The 18910-nt window shown below is 31.4% G+C and overlaps 1 pseudogene; it reads left to right on the forward strand.

The window, feature by feature from the left end:
* The first annotated feature begins 2657 nt into the window (after positions 1-2657).
* Positions 2658-18244, forward strand: LOC125849886 (PHD finger protein EHD3-like; annotated as a pseudogene).
* Positions 18245-18910: the final 666 nt, after the last annotated feature.

The raw sequence follows: 18910 nt of genomic DNA on the forward strand, positions 1-18910 counted from the left end.
TTTTTTTGTGGGATTTTAGTTTTCTCTGATGTAGTGATTTAGGAATTAGGTTTTTTTTAATTGGTTTATTGAGGAGGTAGAAATGGTTGATGATGTAAAAATGTATATCTTTTCTTGACATGGTATTTTCTTTCTTTGCTATTGACAATGTTTTGTTGATAATCTGTTTTGAAATTTTACCCTTTTAGATAGAGGTTAATTTAGTGTTGGAGTAGTGAAATGGATTATGTTTTGTTGATGGATAGAGAAATTTGAAGCATCTTATGGTGCAAAGTGGGGTTTTTGTGGTGGAAACTTACTTTTCTTTGCTATAAAGATTTTGGAACTAGGATTTTGGTTGATTGGCCAAGGAGGCAGAAATGGTTGGTGAAAATAAAGGAAAGAGAGAAGGTGCTAATGTTGCACCGGGTTTGTTGGCTGAAAATGGTCGAACTGTAAAGAAATTGAAGGGCCACCTAGTTTAAGACAAGGATGGTGATCACGTAAAAGCCAGTTTTACATAAGATCTAACAATTTGTGATTCTGTGCCCCTACATCTTCTTACATTCTTTTCTCCCCAACTCTTTTTTTTTTTTGACAAAATTAATCTTAAACTCATTTTCATATCAAATAATTTGGACGCTGCCCAGGAAGACCCTCAGTTGCTTTGATTAAAATAACCAAGGGAGGATGCAACATTACGTTAATGGGTTCATCTGAATCCAATACTTTCAAAGTGGAACCCAAATTTATGGGTAAAAATTTGCTGAAATTGCAACAAATAGTAGATTTGAACTCATAAGTTACATATATAATGAGTTCAATACTAAGAACCTTAAAAGTTGAACCCATAAAGTGTAATTCTTAGATTCGCCTCTGATTAAAAAACTTGTCTTCTTTTCACGTCATTTAGATGATGCCACCTTTGACTCTTGAGATTTGTGATTTTTTTTTTATAAGGTAAGGCTTATTAAATATGTACCAAGATGGTACTAAAAAGATACAAATGACCTGCAAGGGATGGTCAATTGGCCATGCAGCAGTTACATCCTGCTTCCTAGAAAGTCAAGGAAGTCCATATATTAACTAGGATCATCAGGCATACAACTTTTACTTAAGAATATAAGTTATGGAGGCATTTCTCCTTGATTCTAGGGACATGTATTTTCTGGCCCTCAAAATATGCCCTGATCATTCTTTTTTGCACATCTCATGTGCGTCTTTGGCATTTTATTCTTGTGATTCTTTAGTTTTGTTTCCTTTGCGTTTTCATTTTTGTCCTTCTATATTAAGGTTTAATTTCTGTTCATGTTTTCTGCAATTTCGGCACGTAAAAGATGCTATTTATGAATATTATAAGAAAAAATTTCAAAATGTAGTTTGAGTTATGTTGTCTGTCTAATAGAAATTTTTATGCTACAGACTTATATTTCAAAGAAATGTTGTAAATTTTTCTAGAAATTTCTATTAGACAGACATTTCTTTCAAATAAAAGTTTGTACCGTAAAAAATTCTATTATACAGACAGCATAACTCACACTACATTTTGAAATTTTATCATATAATATTCATAAAGAACATAATGTGCAGAATTTAGGAAAGATGAAAGAATATCCGACACAAGAAAAAACTTGATATGTACAGCAACAATGATTTTGATAGAGAAATCAATATATTGTGATTAAGTGGATTTATGAAGTAAAAACCATGTTAATCAAGGTGGAAAAACATATCAAATTTTGGTTCAGATGCAAATATACAATTTCAAGCTTTCTTACTCCCAAGTTTCTAATTTCCTATTATGAAGTATTCACCTAGTTTATTTTCTTTAACGATTATGTTATATATTTACTGTTTAGTAGTGCTTCCTTATAAGGGGAGCTCATGAGCCTAGTGACTTATCCCCATTTTTTATTTTTTTTGAAACTGGTAACATTACTCTATATCCACAGGTATACTACAACCAAAAGTGCAGTTCCCCTTCAAAAGTATTACAATCTATTAAAAGCTCAAGGCTAATACTTGTTGCCTATAAACAATCTAGAACATCAGATGTCTTTAGTTTGAGCTAATAAACTATGTTTACACCAAAAGTAAAATAGAGCTGAACACTTCTTTTGGACATCCTGTAGACTGTTTTGCACATTTTCGAAGCTCCTGTTGTTTCTCTTTCTAGATTGACCACCAAATGCATGCTGGGACTTATCCCGATTCTTCAAAATGCTATTTGTTGGATGATTTTTTCTTAGAGTGCCTTGCGTCATCGCTGCCTGCAATACGCCTTGCTTGAAGGCTTAATCCACGATCTTGACAATGTCATAGTTACTCTTAAGTGATGCATTTCTGTAAGGGGCCTGACCCGGTTACTCGACATGGCACGGTGGCGGCAAAGGGTTGGCATGAATGACTTTGTCAAGGGCCTAGGTGCGGGTGGGCGAAGTGTTAGCATGGCTTAGTGATGCCAAACAAAGTTGGGAAGGCAGTGTCATTACATGACATGGGCGCTGGCAAGGCAGCAGGCCATGGCATGGCATGTGCGCTGGCCGACCTCGGTTGTGGGCAAAGTTTGGCATATGGAAAATACACAATTTGGTCAAGTGCGGGAAAATTGAGCTGAGCTAAATTAAAGCATAGACAAATATGAATGAAACGTAACAAGAAAACAATGAATGGCACGAATGGATCAAAAGTTAGCATGGCCAAGGAAAATGCAGGTAAGGCAGCGGCAGGGCGTTGGCAGTGTGCAGGCATGGAAAATAGGCGGATGGATTCGGGTGGACTTTGATCAAGCAATGACTATACAACGCTTAGACATTGCATTGGAACCAAAAATATGGAGGGAAATGGCAGCAAAGGTGCGAAATCCAGTCAGCCAATATCACATGCCAAGCACATGCGGCGGTTACCTTTTTGTAACCGTTTTTGTCCAGATTCATTGTAACTCTTGTAATGCTTTTGAATTCGAAATTTGAATGTTCTTATCAGTTGGGGATATCAACTGAAGTTTAATTTAGTGGCCTCTTAGCATGACAAGTGTAAGACATGTGTCACAAAGCTATGCAATGTAAAACACAAGGCCGCCACATGGTCTATAAATGGTGTTGGACGAATTAGAGAGTGAAAGAGGGAAGAATTAAGTCTTGAATTTCACTAGACACTTAGAAAAAACGTGAGGGTTTTGAATAGTGTCAAAGGCAGCAATCGACTTGTGATTGTGCCTCAAGTCGAAGTCGAAGTTGGGATAGAATTGTTATCCTAACGAGTGAGTTGCTTTGTATTGTTTTGAATATTAATGTAAGGGTTGGGTTTGCCCGTATTTCTTGTGTGCATTTCAGTGCTAAGAATCGAAAAATAATCTAAGGCAAAACAGGAAGCATTGTTAAACGTTAGGCAGAATAGGCTGCGAACAGGCTGAGTTAAGTGTGGGACTTGACTGCCACACAGTGGGTTAACCTCTGGCACTGAATTTAGGTGAAGTAATCTGCCCCTGTGACAACTTCCAATTAACAAATTCCATCCTTTAAGTACTTGTTGGTGGTCTTCTTCTTGTTTCTTCCTTCCTCCTGTTTCTCTTTGTCCATTTGCACTATACTTCTCTTGTTCTTTGATATACAACTGGTTTACTTTTTGGTATTCTCTTTGTACATATGTCGTGTTGTAGGATTTTACTTGTTGGTATACTTGTATATGGTTAATTTTGTCCTTTTCATTAATATAATTGTTTACCTTATAAAAAGACAACTGGTTTGCTTGATTTTATGCAGTCGATGAATGAACCACTAGATACAGCTCTTAACAAAAGTTCTTGCACGCAAGCTAGTGTAGCTCATATGGAACCACATGGTCTTCTGAATGATTCCAGTGATTTGCTTGTTAGAAATTGGAATGGTGCTGCTCTGAAGCAGATGCTTCAATCATTAGAGAGTGATGGTGGTTTGACAGGATGTATTCAAGAGGCACTGACATCACATTCAGAAGCCAGTTGTGCTGTTGAAGCTAAGGTACTTCTGTTGCAAGTATCTGGACAACTTAATATACAATAGTAAGCCACTATTTCCTTTGCTGTTAATTGTTCTTTGATAGCTTGTTGCTTGTTTTTTCAGGAATCTGGAAAATGTTGTGAAGATGGGAACCGAGGTTCTCTGCCATGACAGTCCATGTCTCATGGAATCCAGAATGGAACAAAAGCAGTGCCTAATGGATCAGTGGATGAGCCAAAAAGTCGCACAGTTACAGAGTTCTGTCAGCACATGTTTCTTGATATTGTCAAATCAGAAAAGTTTGCTCAGCTATGTCACGTGCTCTTTGAAAATTTTGAAGGAATGAAGGCTGACAAATTTTTTGATATTAGTCGCATTCACTCAAGGATGAAAGATGGATCTTATGAGGGCTCATCCCTCCTTTTTCACTCAGATATTCAACAGGTACTGTTTTATATTTTCTGTTTGTGCTTTGGTTTCAGGAAAACAGCCATGTTGTGTATTACTTGGACTTAGCTAACAATCTAGGTAGAATCTCTTAAGTTCATTCATTATGATTATGGAGTAATGTACTTAATCCATCTTTCATCCTCTCTGATTAGTTTCTCATTTCTTGAGTCTGATAATGAACTCTCAGCCGGGGAGTAGCTTTAAGATACTTGTTATTGGCATTATTCATTGTCTGCTTTAGCTTGTGCATGTGTTAAGTTTTATGAACCTTCACGTTGCATTTTGAAAACTGAGTGAATATAACTGTTTTGACTTCTCAGAATGGTAGTGGTTGGGTAAGAATACTAAAATCTGGTACCTTCTATTCCAAACCTCACTGCAATTCTTCGTGTTTTTTCCATGGTTAGGAATCCACATGTCTCAATTCCTAGGCACTCTTAAAGTATTGATACAATCTATTATGGACTCCATATGTTGTGCTGTTATGCTGCATTAACTTCATGCATTGAAGCATACAGCTAACATACCCAGGAACTTTGTTGCACATAGGAAATACACTAGATGAAACTTTATATAAAGACTTTCTTTAGAGTAAATAAACTTTTTTTTATAAAGTCTTACAATTACAAATATATTAAAGTAATTCAACTGATCAAACAACAACACACACACGCAATTCAAATCAAAATCAATAGTCCCTAGATCTGCTTCTGTTTGTACTGACTTCATGAGAGACAAACATTACAAAATTCAATGTAATTTGTTGTATTGATAAAACTGTGATAAATAAAATGAACTGTTAATGTACTTCATCAAAAATAAAATAAAATTAACTGTTAATGTACATATGGGAACTCCCGTTGGAGAAATTTTATAATGGGCGAGCCACAAGTTTGGCTAGTTGGGTGAGGGATTTTCAATAAAAATATGAGTGTAATGTGGGACCTAAGTTGCTCGGACTCGGGTGCGAGTATCCGAGACGGATGCGAATCCGAGAGTCGGATTCGGCAAAATTCAAATTTTAAGATTCGTGGGCACGAATTCGAGTATGGATACGGGTGCGGGGATACGGCTAAAATTTTTCAATATTATAAAAATATAGTTATGAAGATATTCTAAATTTGAAAAATATGTTGTGATAAACTTACATGTATTTTGTAGAATTCAATCTTCCATTCTTCAAGATGAGATTACTCTTCCATTCTTCCTACAAAGACACAACAAAATAGAAACTAAACATTAAAAGCATTTACAAATTACAATAGAATAAATATAACTAAAAGAATCAATAAAAATTGAAAAGAAGAACTAACCTTAGAACATGGATAGTATCTCGTCTCTTGAAACAAAGTGAAAGTAAAAATACTGCAATTATTAAAATTTAAGATATACACAAGATAATTATCCACAATTTAGATATTCATAATTACTAATCAATATTCAATACACCAAGTAAAAGTGTAAAACATACTATTTAACAAAAATCAAGAGATTGTCTCAACTTAATCCATAACTTAAAATTAACATAACAACAAAATATTGTCAATTATCAAGTTATTTAATTAAGTTAGCTATCTCTTCCACATCTTTTTCAACTTCTTCCAAATCTTCAAACTCTTCCTCAAATATCACACCTTCAATTTGAGGTTCATCTATTGAAAGCTCGGTTAGATCATTAGTTGTCTCATCAATATCAAATTGATCTCCACCTAAAATAAATTAAAAAGAATAAATATGTTAGAAGATTTTATATAAAAAGAAAAAAACATCATTTAAACTAAATAATTGAAGAAAATATAGACATACCAACATCCCAATATTTGCTTGGCCTATTTATATATTTCTCTTTCTTGCGAGACAACAACCGGAGATTATAATGTACAAACACTAAATCTTCGGGTCTTGAAGTTGCTAACTTATTTCTCTTGATATTGTGAATCAAAGAATATGTACTCCAATTTCTTTCACAACAAGAGGAAGAAGCCGGTTGAGTAAGCAACTTGTAAGCTAATTGTTGCAAAAGTGGAGCCGAGACCCCATGATTTGCCCACCAAGAAAGAGAATCTTCATACATCATAGCCTCAATCACGTGAGGCTCACTAAAATAGCCACTTCTACTACAAAAGGATCCATACTCCAATGAGACTTGTTTCATTTCATTAGAATCTTTAAAGTACCTTTGAAAGCACTTGACTCTATTCAATGAAATTTCACTATCTTCATTAGGAGCCAGCTTTCGAATTCCATTCTCTCCTTGAAGCCATGATTCATGATAATATTTGGGAACCAAAGAATGTGCCATAATATGTAGAGGTGTGTTACTTTTGTTCCACCTAGCCACAAGAATATCATGAATAGTATCAAAAAAAATTGATTGACCGGAAATGAGATCTTTCCCCTCATGCTCAAAGATGACTTTCTTGACCTTCTCAATCATTGAGTCCCACATATCATAGATGAGATGTAATTTTGGACCATCAATATCGACATTTCTTAGCATATCGACAATTGACTCTGTAAATTTCAAGAAATAATCAATACTATCCCATTTTTCATCATTCATTATAAGGGATTTTATTTCACGTGTTTTGGCTTCAATTCCCTTATCCCCCTCATAATTCTTCCATTCATCATCCATGACCATTTTCTCCAAAGAAGATTTCACTTTGCGAATTCGGGTGGTCATAATGATGTGTGAGGCAAATCTTGTTTCACCAACCTTCAACAAACACAAATCCGAATATTTTTGAAAAAGTGCATGTGCCAAGTCATGGTTCACAACAAAGTTCTTCAAATTACTCACTTCACTAAGTAACTCTAAAATCCATTTACAATTAGTAAAGTGAGGTGATTTTTCCGAAGGTTGGCACATACTTTTCAAAGCTAGATTCAAACAATGAACAACACAAGGAGTCCAAAATATATGAGGATATTTTTGCTCCACAATAGTACCGGCAAGTTTCATATTACTTGCATTATCCGTAATAACTTGAACAACATTGTTTGAACCTACATTTTCTATTGCTTCAATAAATAAGTTAGCAATATATTCACCATCTTTTACGATTCCACTAGAATTGATTGAATTTAAAAACATTGGACCTCCACTAGATGATGCCATTATATTGATCAAAGGTCGTCTTTTAGTATCGGACCATCCATCCGAACAAATCGACAATCCTTTCTTTTTCCATGTACCTTTAATTGGTTGCAACTTTCTATCAATATGTGTTTTTTCTTGAGCTAAAAGAGTTGTCCTCAATCTATTATATGATGGGGGAATATAACCGGGAATGGAATTTTCGGCTAGAAACTTAGAATATTTTTTAAAATAAGGAGAGTTTGCAAAGTTGAACGATAAACCTGATGCGTAGAACATCCTAGCGGCTAATTTGTCGGCCGTATTTCTCTCATAGATGCCGAATGATTTTCCTATAGCTCCACTACTCGAACTCTTTCTCTTTTTTTGTTGAATTAAATCAGTCCCCTCCGGAAGTGATATATAATCAGCTTTGTTTCTTGCATCAACTTGAACAACGGTTCTTTTTCTTTCGGCTTGTTCATGCTCCATCTTCAAAGTTGCATATATATCACCACTACTTTCTTTACATATTTGAACACCATGACCCGATAATCTCAAAAGATGTGCTTTCACCCTATTATATGATCCCGTAACTATTTTATTGCAATAGTTACAAGACCATGTTCTATTCCCACCCCCATTTGGAGCAATCGAAATAACTTTCACATGATTCCATAGAGGTTTATCATCAAAATCTACTCCTACACTTTTTGTAGGTCTCATAAAATGTTTTCCTTTTTGACTACTTGATGCCATCTTGTTAAACAAAGGAAGATGAATTTTTTTTTGGTCTACAATGAACTTGAATAAAAAAACAAAGAAGAAAGTCAAGAAACTACTCTATTGGAAAATGAAAAGATTTTGGTTTTAGGAGGGAAAAGTTGGTGACAATGGAAAGATTTTTGGACTAGTTGATGGTTTATGGGATGTCATCTTTTTTATCTTACTCTACTCGGAAGACTTTTTGAGTTTTTCTTTTTTCAAGAGGGGTGTATGTATTGTGTACATATATTTTTACTATTTTAATTTGAATTGTTTTTATAGTTCTAATAGAAATAAAATTATTTTATCTAATTTTAATTTATGTGAGATCGTTTGGATAAAATGTTTTTATCTACGAGACATGATCCTTGATCTGGATATGATATATATATATATTTCTAGTATTTCAATAGTTCGAAGCTTATAATGATAGAAAGAATCAAAAGATTAGTAAGACGGGATCCTTAAAGCGCTTGTATTGATATGAAGGATTAAGTGATCTAGCGAGACATGATCCTTGATCTGGATATGATATTGTGCGTGAAACTATATATATCTATATATACTTCTAGTATTTCAATAGTTCAAAGTTTGTATTGATTGAAAGAATCAAAAGATTTAGTAAGACGGGATCCTTGATGCGCTTGTATTTGATAGGAAGAATTAAGTGATCTAGCGAGACATGATCCTTGATCTGGATATGATATTGTGCGTGAAACTATATATTTAATATTTCTAGTATTTTGATAGTTTGAAGTTTTTATTGATTGAAAGAATCAAAAGATTTAGTAAGACGGGATCCTTAAAACGCTTGTATTGATAGGAAGAATTAAGTGATCTAGCGAGACATGATCCTTGATCTGGATATGATATTGTGCGTGAAACTATATATATCTATATATATTTCTAGTATTTCGATAGTTTGAAGCTTGTAATGATAGAAAGAATCAAAAGATCTAGTAAGACGAGATCCTTAAAGCGCTTGTATTGATAGGAAGAATTAAGTGATCTAGAGAGACATGATCCTTGATCTGGATATGATATTGTGCGTGAAACTTGATTTGGTTTGGTTTGATTTTTCTCTTTTCGATTTGAATTTTTTCAGTTCGATTATTTGGTTATGTCAATAATTAGAAACATAATCAAAGTTATATTTGCAATTTTATATATATAATTTGATTTTTTCGATTTCTCCCTTCTTTTTTCTAGAATCTGAAACCAAAACAAGAAATCAATCAATATAAATATTAATCCAAAATTAAATAAAAAAATTAATCCAAATTAGAATTCGATTCAAATTTATGTAAATTATTAGCATGTATTTAAAAATATTTACATAATAATAGTAATATTAATCAGTAATTAATTCATGCAAGTATATATTTACACATAAAGCACCTTTCAAATAAAAATCTCTATAATATTTTTAGATCCCATTTTTCAATCCAACTCGTCCTATTTATATGGACAAAATATTTATCTTTCAAAATATTGTTCCCTTCTCTCCTTTTCTAACGTCTCTTTTCCTATTTTCTTTATACATGTAAATTGTAATATTTCTTCATTTCATTTTCTCTTTAGATCTCTCTCTCTCTCTCTCTCTCTCTCTATATATATATATATATATATATATATATATATATATAAAAGGAGAGTTGATAACGCTTATGTGTCAGCACCACAAAAAACAATAATTGTTATTAATTAAAATAATTAATTATAAAAAATATTTTTTACTAAATAATTATTTAAAATGACACGTGTCATTTTAAAACTTCCCAATACTCCACAAGTTGATAAAGTATATAAGGTTTTTTTTTTTAAATAATAATTAAAATTGTTCTAAAAATATGCAGTTGTAACGTGTTAGATTCCATTTTTTGTGGAAAGAGAAATTTAATTACCTTTACGTAACCTTTTTATTTAATACTCTACGATTAAATAATAACTTAAATACGGTGATTAACGTTTGTGTGCGTTTGATTCCCTTTTTATGTGAAAAATATTTTAAATTAGTTAAACTTTATTATTTAAAATTAACATCTAATAAGTCCTTAAATTATAAACCCCTGTAAATTTCTTTCAAAATTGATCATTTAAATAATATTTAATATTTTAAGTTTTATATCAGATTTTTTCTTATTTACATTTTAAAATAAAATATTTTTTTTTAGAAAATAAAAAAATTCAACCAATAATAATAACAATAACAATAACAATAACAATAACAATAATAACAATAACAATAACAATAACAATAATAACATTAACATAACAATAACAATAACAATAATAACAATAACAATAACAATAATAACAATAACATAACAATAAGAATAAGAATAATAATAAAAATAACAATAACAATAACAATAACAATAACAATAATGATTAATAATATTAATAATAATAATAATAATAATAATAATAATAATAATAATAATAACAATAACAATAATAACAATAACATAACAATAACAATAACAATAACAATAATAACAATAACATAACAATAACAATAACATAACAATAACAATAACAATAACAATAACAATAATAATAACAATAACATAACAATAAGAATAAGAATAATAATAAAAATAACAATAACAATAACAATAACAATAACAATAACAATAACAACAATTATAATAATAACAATAACATAACAATAACAATAAGAATAATAATAACAATAACAATAACAATAACAATAATTATTAATAATAATAATAATAATAAGAATAATAAGAACCAACAACAACAATTATAATAATATAATAATTAAAATTGTTCTAAAAATATGCAGTTGTAACTTGTTAGATTCCATTTTTTGTGGAAAGAGAAATTTAATTACCTTTACGTAACCTTTTTATTTAATACTCTACGATTAAATAATAACTTAAATATGGTGATTAACGTTTGTGTGTGTTTGATTCCCTTTTTTTTTGTGAAAAATATTTTAAATTAGTTAAAATTTATTATTTAAAATTAACATCTAATAAGTCCTTAAATTATAAACCCCTGTAAATTTCTTTCAAAATTGATCATTTAAATAATATTTAATATTTTAAGTTTTATATCAGACTTTTTCTTATTTACATTTTAAAATAAATATTTTTTTTTAGAAAATTAAAAAATTCAACCAATAATAACAATAATAATAATAATAATAATAATAATATAAAAACACATCACCTAAATAGGGCGTTTTAATATTTCTTTTTTATAAAAAAAATAAAGTAATTATCCAACTAAATAGGGAGTTTTAAAAATTAAAACTTCTCATTTTTAGTCCTACTTATAAACAAATTGAAAAAAAATTAAAATTAAAATTATTTAAATTATTTCTCTAAAAAAACATACTAACTAAACAATCTGTTTAGTTTACGTGAAAATTTCTTCTTTGTTTTATTTTCTTAAAATTATTTTTATTCTGACAATTAAAATTTAATTTAAAAAATAATAATAATAATAATATAATAATAATAATAATAATAATAATAACAAAAACAACAATTATAATAATAATAATAATATAAAAAACATCGACCTAAATAGGACATTTTGATCGTTATTTTGAAAAAAAAAAAGTAATTATCCAACTAAATAGGGAGTTTTAAGATTTCCCATTACACTCCTACTTCTAAACAAATTGAAAAATTTTTAAATTAAAATTATTTCTTTTAAAAAAAACACTAACTATTGTTTAGTTTACGTTAAATAAATATCTTATTTGCTTTTATTTACGTAAAATTAATATTTTATTTTGACAATTAAAATTTTAAAATTCAAAAACTGAATGCTAAACAATTAAATAAGAAGTATGAAGTTAAATTTTTTTAGATATCTCCATCATTATTTTAAAATTGATTGTCAAAAAATTAAATAAGAAATATATATATATAAAATATTTCCAACTGAAAAAACTTTATAGTTGATAGCTGATAGGAAGTTTCTTTTTCTGACACTACTTTACTTGAAGACTTTTTGATCTTTCCTTTTTTCAAGGGTATATGTATTGTGTACATATATTTTCTAGAAAGATTAAAAAAAAAAGACTCTCTATTTCCTTTACTTTTTGAAGAAAAAACTCTTCTTTCTTCTCTTCTCTAAACTTTTTCAACTTTGTCTTCTTTACGTCGCGTCGCTGGAGTCGGAAACTGATTTTTTCTTCCTCAAATTTTTTCTCGGCCTCGGTCAAAGTGTCCGGATCGGATTGACCGAATCCGACACGCACCCCGCACCCGCACCAGTATCGTAAATGGTCAAATGACCACCCAACCTATTACCGGATTTTCAACTACACACTTATTCTCCACGGGAGTTCTATTATCCCCCTGAATTACTTTAAAATGGAATAAATAACCCTTAAGTGCTGAGTTGGCATGGAGAGTGTATTTCACTCTCTTTGAGAGAGTGAGTTGCCTATTTTTTTTTTTTAATTTTTGTTTTTTTCTAATTTTCTTTCTCTTTCTTCTTATTTATCTATACAACATTTTTCATCATTATCATTGTTGAAGCTTTTCAATGGATGTTTGAAATAAAAATTATCAACAACAATGCATTTAATGAATAAATAATTTTTCAATAAACTTATTTAGAACATATCTAACAAATTAAATTTATTTTTTAAAAAAAACATACCCATTAATTAATTTTTTTTTAAAGTGATGGATTCAAGAGTAACAAAATCAAAGTGAAGTAATTGTATATTTAAAACATATTTTCAAACTTAATAAAAGAAACTAAAACAAAACAATTTCTTCTATATTTTGAAAGAAGGATCCTACATGTTCTCCTAAAATCCATGAAGAATCAAAATCAAAAACTCAAATTATAAATTAATCATGAAAATTTTAGAGGGAGAAATAATAAAGAATGGGGAAGAGAGAGAGGTTTCTCAAATTGGTGTTACAAATTGGTCTTCTCATCCGCGATTATTTTGAGTTGTCGGCGGAATCTTCAAGGGATGAATTTGATCTCGAATGTTCATGACCCATTTAATGTGTATCTGATATTGTCAAGGAAGAAAATCGAACGAAATGTAAAAAAATGTGGAAAATTGTTGAATTAGTTGGATGAAAGATTTGATTAATTAAGATTGCTATCTTCTAGAATTTAGAGATTCAGAGTAGATGAAAAGGTGAGTTGAATTTTTGTTTTTATAAAATGTTAAAGATATATAATTTTATTGAGGTAAAAAATGGTGTTTAGTATAGTTAAGGTTGAAGAAATGATTGGGGAAGAAAGAAAGAGGAAGGAGGAGACTTTTTTTTAAAAAAATATTCATTAAATGATGAAATACATGTGTCAAGTGCATGTATTTCACCACAAGACAGATGCCTGGTAATGTCATTTCAGAGAGGAAATAATTCCATTTTAAAATAGCTCAGGGGGGTAATAGGACCCCTGTAAAGTATAAGTGTGTAGTTGGAAATCCGATTATAGATTGGGGGGTCATTTGGCCATTTTCTCTATTTCCAACTGAAAAAACTTTATAGTTGATGGTTGATGGGATGTTTCTTTTTCTGACACTACTTTACTTGAAGAATTTTTTATCTTTCCTTTTTTCAAGGGTATATGTATTGTGTACATATATTTTCAAGAAAGATTATAAAAAAACTCTCTATTTCCTTTACTTTTTGAAGAAAAAACTCTTCTTTCTTCTCTTCTCTTTACTTTTTCAACTTTGTCTTCTTTACGTCGCGTCGCCAGAGCCGGAAACTGATTTTCTCTTCTTTCTTCTATTCTCTATACTTTTTCAAGCTTTGTCCTCTTTACGTCGCTGGAAACTGATTTTTCTCCCTCAAATCTTTTCTCGGCTTCAGTCAAAGTGTCCGGATCGGATTGATCGAATCCGACATCACCCCGCACCCGCACCAATGTCGAAAATGGTCAAATGATGCCCCAATCTATTACCGGATTTTCAACTACACACTTATTCTCCACGGGAGTTCAATTAACCCCCCTGAATTACTTTAAAATGGAATAAATAACCCTTAAGTGCTGAGTTGGCATGGAGAGTGTATTTGAGTTGCCTATTTATTTTTTTTAATTTTCGTTTTTTTATAATTTTCTTTCTCTTTCTTCTTATTTATCTATACAACATTTTTCATCATTATCATTGTTTAAGCTTTTTCAATGGATGTTTGAAATAAAAATTATCAACAACAATGCATTTAATGAATAAATAATTTTTCAATAAACTTATTTAGAACATATCTAACAAATTAATTTATTTTTTAAAAAAAGCACATACCCATTAATTAATTTTTTTTTAAAGTGATGGATTCAAGAGTAACAAAATCAAAGTGAAGTAATTGTATATTTAAAACATATTTTCAAACTTAATAAAAGAAACTAAAACAAAACAATTTCTTCTACATTTTGAAAGAAGGATCCTACATGTTCTCCTAAAATCCATGAAGAATCAAAATCAAAAACTCAAATTATAAATTAATCATGAAAATTTTAGAGGGAGAAATAATAAAGAATGGGGAAGAGAGAGAGGTTTCTCAAATTGGTGTTACAAATTGGTCTTCTCATCCGCGATTATTTTGAGTTGTCGGCGGAATCTTCAAGGGATGAATTTGATCTCGAATGTTCATGACCCATTTAATGTGTATCTGAAATTGTCAAGGAAGAAAATCAAACGAAATGTAAAAAAATGTGGAAAATTGTTGAATTAGTTGGATGAAAGATTTGATTAATTAGAATCGCTATCTTCTAGACTTTAGAGATTCAGAGTAGATGAAAAGGTGAGTTGAATTTTTGTTTTTATAAAATGTTAAAGATATATAATTTTATTGAGGTAAAAAATGGTGTTTAGTATAGTTAGGGTTGAAGAAATGATTGGGGAAGAAAGAAAGAGGAAGGAGGAGACATTTTTTAAAAAAAATATTCATTAAATGATGAACTACATGTGTCAAGTGCATGTATTTCACCACAAAACAGATGCCTGGTAATTCCATTTCAAGGAGGAAATAATTCCATTTTAAAATAGCTTAGGGGGGTAATAGGACCCCTGTAAAGTATAAGTGTGTAGTTGGAAAATCCGATTATAGATTGGGAGGTCATTTGGCCATTTTCTCTATTTCCAACTGAAAAAACTTTATAGTTGATGGCTGATGGGATGTTTCTTTTTCTGACACTACTTTACTTGAAGACTTTTTTATCTTTCCTTTTTTCAAGGGTATATGTATTGTGTACATATATTTTCAAAAAAGATTAAAAAAAAGACTTGGGAAAATGCATAATTACCTCCTCAGCCTATACCCGAAATCACAGAGACACACCTAACCTTTAGTAAGGTCCTATTACCCCCGAACTTAATTTATCTATAATATTCTACCCTTTTTCGGCCTACGTGGCACTATCCTTGAAAATTTTGTCAACTTGCGTTGGGCCCCCAAGATAGTGCCACGTAGGCCAAAAAGGGGTAGAATATTACATATAAAATAAGTTTGGGGGTAATAGGACCTTAGTAAAGGTTAGGTGTGTCTCTGGGATTTTGGGCATTGGCTGAAGGGGTATTTATGCATTTTCCCAAAAGACTCTCTATTTCCTTTACTTTTTGAAGAAAAAACTCTTCTTTCTTCTCTTCTCTTTACTTTTTCAACTTTGTCTTCTTTACGTCGCGTCGTCGGAGCCGGAAACTAATTTTCTCTTCTTTCTTCTATTCTCTGTACTTTTTCAAGCTTTTTCCTCTTTACGTCGCCGAAAACTGATTTATTCTTCCCCAAATCTTTTCTCGGCTTCGGTCAAAGTGTCCGGATCGGATTGACCGAATCCGACACACACCCCGCACCCACACCTGCACCAGTGTCGCGTCGAGACGAGTTCGCCTGCAAATATGAAGAGTCCGCGCAACATATATTAGATCTACCAAAATTTGCCTCCGATGATCTCTACATCCTTGATGAGTGTGAATCTCGATCCGTTGCCTGCTCTAGTGTTGTGTCTCCATTTGAAGCACATTGTCGATTGAGTCATCCTTCTTTACCTATGTTGAAGAAACTTTGTTCTCTGTTTCAAAATATTTCTTCATTGGATTGTAAGTCATGTCAATTTGCAAAACACCATCGCATCTCATTAGGTTAAAGGGTTAATAAACGAGTTGAGTCAGCTTTTGAGCTAGTTCATGGGACCATGTCCCGTTGTTTACAAAACTGGGCATAATCATGAATAGAATATATTGAGGGATTTTCTGATTTTGTTTCCGTAGATAGATTTGCTTCTGATTTTGTTTCCTTAGATAAATTTGCTTCTGATTTTGTTTCCTTAGACTTGCTTGTACACATGTAAATAACTCTCATTCTTTGAATGATACGTGTAGGAAGATTGTTCCATTGTCTATGGTTCTACCTTTATCTGAAGCAACACATTGATGATGAAGCATTTTTTAATAGTTGTAATATAATTACACAATGGATGGTTTGAACGACTAACGTGGGACTTGAATTTGCATGGATTGTCCTATTTTGTGTGCCGGAGATAGTTCTAATTCATGTATCTTCATCCTGAATTATTTGCAGATGTGGACTAAGCTTAATGAAGTTGGTAGTGAAATGATTTCTGTTTCAAGGAGTCTTTGTTATGAATGGGCCTAGACCAGTATTGACAAAGCAGCCCAAAGCCGAATTAAAAGGCTATGTGTGGGATCCGGGTTGATAAATAGAGACTTGGGAGAACAAAATAGGTTTATGCAAATTATGTGAAGCTTTGGCTTTCTGATCCTCTCATCTCCTTTCTATGGTCTAGAATCTCATCCCCTTCTAGTTACCCTCTTCTATGTTATCTATCTATAATTAGTGTGTTGTTACTTTGTTGTGGGTATTATACGTTGTAACTTGTATTCCGTAATAACAATATATATATCAGTGTTTGTGTTGAAAATTGAGTTTGTTACAGTCTTTCAGAAATATCAAAGGGTTGTTTCCGAGCTCAGGTATGTGGTTTCTTACTAACACTTGGTTCATTGAGCTGCTTCCGTCTTTTGCACACAAATGCTGGTAAAATTTACTATGATTTTAACCTGTTACCGCTTTAGTTGAGTGGTTCAGTGCATGTAAACGCTGAAGATGCAAAAGTGGAGGCAAGTCTTCTTTTCCGTCATGCTTTTGTGTTTCTGTTTTAGTGGTAGACTATTGGTCATTTTGGTTGTTCTCTGGAAATTTGGTTGTGGCAACTGGCAAGTGCATGTCACCAACCAAGTACTTGCAGTTATTCCAGATTTCTTGGGGAACCACTCAGGCAAATAATGTTACCAAGCTCCTAGAAAGTTCAAATTCCAGCAGCACCAAAATTACGTTAGGTGATTTCTTTTCATGCGTTTAAGCATCGGTGCTGAGTGTACCTGTGCTAGCTTAAGGTAGTACCTAATGGAATAGTCGAGGTGTGTGCAACTGGCTTGAACACCACCATTTTAAATAAAAAGCTTGTCGTATACTTATTTTGCTTTCAAACCTTGAGGACCACATCATTGGAATTATCTCTTAGTTTAAATATGAAAGTATAAAGTCAAAAAATTCTTGCTTTTGGCTGGACTCAGTGTTGCAACTTGATATCTACTCTATGAAACCCACAAAGTAAAAAATCTGAGGGATTGCCTTGGCATTGTATTTTATTTCTTTCTACAACTTGAAACTGCAGATATATTTAAGTATTAAAATTCAAGTTTACTATGTTTTCTTTTCTTTTTGATGTTGACAGTTAGTTGCTAAAATGGAACAAGCAGAGACCTATGGTGTAAATAAAAGATGTGCTTGCCAATGTTGTGGGGAGAAAGCGGATGGTGGGGATTGTTTAGCTTGTGATTCATGCGAGGAGATGTAATGAGGTTGAAGACCTTACATCTGAAGATATGGTTCTGGAATTGGAGGATAGCACGAATGGTTTAGTGGATGGTGAACTTAAACTCTGTGAAGGAATTGAGGATTCGCCCTGTTGCAACGTGTGTACAACTGAGGGGAGGCACAGTAGAAAAATGGTAACATATAAGTATATATTTATTTATAAAATGTAGTTGACATATAGTTGTGTCATGTATATCCATGAAAATAGTTATGTGATATACATGTATAGTAAAGAACTCATAGATAGATACTTATCGTTGACGCATTTTTTTATTTAGCTATTTTAGTTAAGAATTATATTATTTAAACACCTAAAAATGAGGCTGAATTATATCATTTTGACACGTTTTGCTAACTTAATAATTTGTGTAATTTTCCCCTCAAATAAGCACATAAAAAAACTAAGTGAAAAGTTGAACCATCTTTAAGTGGTTATTGATAAATTCTGTCTATACAATGTAATATACATGTGTGGAGGATCGTTTTTCAACTCTATATTTTGATTCCAAATCAATCATATACTTGAGCAAAAAGAAAGTTAGCTTCACATGTAAAAGAAATGCATCATAAATTTGTATCCTATGACAAAATAATATGAGAAACAATATTATGCACAAATAACCTCGTGCTTGACTTCATTTTTTTAAAAACAGTATTTTTAGAAGCTAACGAATTGAATCTTATCAATAAGTGAAAATTATTTGTCTTTTTTGCTAATTGTTAATTCAAGATATAACTATTTCCTATGAATTGTATTAAAACAAGGGATCACTCTTCATATCAAAAGAATTCGGCATGAT

This window comes from Solanum stenotomum, unplaced genomic scaffold (assembly GCF_019186545.1).
Source record: "Solanum stenotomum isolate F172 unplaced genomic scaffold, ASM1918654v1 scaffold11252, whole genome shotgun sequence".
Taxonomy (NCBI): Eukaryota; Viridiplantae; Streptophyta; class Magnoliopsida; order Solanales; family Solanaceae; genus Solanum; species Solanum stenotomum.